The 2,718-nt window shown below is 51.7% G+C and overlaps 1 non-coding gene across 1 annotated transcript; it reads left to right on the forward strand.

Moving 5' to 3' along the window:
• The first annotated feature begins 2,307 nt into the window (after window positions 1-2,307).
• Window positions 2,308-2,380, forward strand: TRNAM-CAU. Its single transcript has one exon. It is a non-coding gene; the product is annotated as a tRNA-Met (tRNA).
• Window positions 2,381-2,718: the final 338 nt, after the last annotated feature.

Raw genomic sequence — 2,718 nt, forward strand, 5'->3', positions numbered from 1 at the left:
TCAGGCACTTGGTAGCACCACAGAGAATGGTAGATGATGATAATGCATTTTTACTGGTTTTCCCTATCGTCGTGAACAAAGCTGGTAGATTCAAATAATGGATTCAGTAACAGAGAGGGGAAGGTGCCAGTTTTATAGTCTGATGATGGGGCGGTTATCAGTGCATTCGTAAGTTATGTTCAGTTATAAGCACGCTGTTCTGCTCTCTACCTTCTGGGCCCCAAGGACCTTCACTGTGCCCACCCTTCAGACTCTGTGTGTAACTATGATGTGATGCTCCACAAGAATAGCACTGGAAACCTTTTCTGTCTGGGTCTCGAAGCTTGGTGTGGAGACAATGATTGTTTCTCCTCTCTAATGTGATGAAAAGCTGGCATTCCCCCACTCTGCTCCATGGGAAGGGGAAATGCAGTCACCTCAAGTACAAAGAGCCCACAGGGTTTATCATATTGGGCTGGGCTGTGCTCCCTGCCAGGTGACATCAGTGCATCACGGAGGTGGCACTGCCTTTCAGCCAGATGGACTTTTCCCTTTCTCCTTCTTAATCTGGAGGAAATGGCATGGGGTGACGGAGCTCTGTGGAAATTGGCACGGATTTATGATGGGCTGTCCTGCCTTCTGCTGGTCTGGGATGAAAAGGGGGTCAGTGGGCCAAGGGGAAAGTCTGAGCACCGAGTGATGGAGCAGGATGCAGTGGCTCAGCATCCCTGGAGCCAAGGTTGGGGGTTGAGGTTATAGGGAGAGGGAAAAGGAGAGAAGATTATAGGGCGATTTGGCACAGCAGACATTCAGAGGAAAAGGAAAAAGAAGAAAGTCCAGATTAAAATAGAAAATGTAAAACAGGGAAAAGCTTGTGTGTGCTGTAGACTGCTGAGTTTCTGCTCGAGGCAATATCACCAAGGACATCTTTTGTTTCATTCACATGAAAATCCTTGCCATCAGTGCTTTTCCTGTCCTCACCATGAATCCATCAGTTCCTAAACAAACAGATATGACAAGGCCTTCTAGAGCTGTGTCAGAAACTTTGAGTACCAGCTGAGCGTAACATAGTGAGGGCAAAAACGTGTGATTCAATACAGGTGGAAAACAACTACAGACGTTTCCCAATGGGTGGTGTCTGGTTTAGGTGACTCATTGTCCGTGTGCCTTGGTTTAGATGCTTGGAGCAGCTTTTCTGGATGTGATCAAAACTGTGGGCACTAAACTTGTCCATCGCTGAAGCACCAAAGGATTAGCACGTTCTTAAAAATGCCATCCTCATTCTGCACGTGGGCAGTGTCGAAGGAGAGGAATGCAGCGGTTCAGGCTGTAAGAAGCCTTGGATTTACTCATCCTGTGGTTGCAGTGATTTTGTTCATACCACCAGCCTTGCAGCCTGAACTCGACACGTGAATGTCCATCTGATCCTTGAAAACCAGGGTATTGCCCCCCTGACAACAAGAGCTGCCCACCAGACCCTTGGCAAAATGCTTGGGCTTACCCAGACATCTCTTTTTGTCTGCTGGGACTGATGTCTAAAGGTCTGTTCCTTCATCTTCTGCCAGTTGCTTGTTCTGCAGGTGAACAGCTTCCCTGCAGTGATCCTCGTGGGCGAGGTTTGGAGACTTTCCAAAGCAATTAAGTGTCTCTTTTCCCATCTTCTTCCAATCTAGGTATGTGTTGCTTGATTGTCATGGTGACTGCTGCCTGGAGACCCTCGCTAAGGGTGAGGCCTGTCGATTAGGATTCAGGGCAGCACTTCTGTGGCATCACAAGGGACCCTCTTCTGCCAAGCACTTCACTGAAAGCGCAGAGTTCATTTCGCTGCAGAACTCCCAGTCGAGCAGCGACTCTGCACAGCAGAAACACAAACAAGGTTGGCTTTAATCTTTGTAATTATGTGAAAACAACTTGATTTCCTCGCGAGCATGTTGTCAGTGCAGCCCTCACAGCCTGTTCCTGGCCAGCAAGCTGGATGAGGATGCTCAGGAGCCCCGAAGGACTCTTTCAGGAATGCAGCTGTTTTGCAGATCGTGGATAAAAAAGAGCTGTTTACCAAAACGAAAACCCAAACCCAAGGTCTTTCTTGCAGAACAGCATGGGAAAGAGGAGCCCTTTGCAAAACATGTTAGGTCTCGCAGGAAAGCATGGGAAAAGAATGAATTAGGAGCAAAAAAAAACCAAACAAATGAGGTTTTTTTCCTATGAAGAAAGAAGCAGGGAAGCGAGGTTTCCCGTCCAGCATCCCAAGGGAGAGCAGGAACAGGAGAGGGTCCCAGGGGATGGGGTAGGCAGAAGAGGACAGCGCAGGGGGTTGCGGTCCGAGGAGCCTCGTTAGCGCAGTAGGTAGCGCGTCAGTCTCATAATCTGAAGGTCGTGAGTTCGATCCTCACACGGGGCAGTGAAGGTGTCCTCTGTTTTCTTTCTCCTCGGCTAGGCGCTTCTAAGGCTGAAAAAGTAGCATTTTGGGTTCTTTATTTACCAACCGCCTTGGGGTGGCCCCACCGCCCCGGCCCCAGCCCCGCCGGCCCGCCCGCGGCGTGCTGCCGTTACCGGGCACCGGCCCCTCCGCCGGGCGCTCGGTCCCCCCGCTCGCTAGGGGGCGATCGCGGCCCCAGGTTGTGCCGGGTGCGGGCACCATGTCAGTGGCGGCGCTGATTGGCTGCGCCGGGCGGAGGGCGGGCCCAGCGGCGCCGCGCGGCACAGCGCCCCGCCCCGCCGGGCAGAGCGGTGGCGGCC

Source organism: Strigops habroptila, chromosome Z (genome assembly GCF_004027225.2).
Source record: "Strigops habroptila isolate Jane chromosome Z, bStrHab1.2.pri, whole genome shotgun sequence".
In the NCBI taxonomy this organism is placed as follows: Eukaryota; Metazoa; Chordata; class Aves; order Psittaciformes; family Psittacidae; genus Strigops; species Strigops habroptila.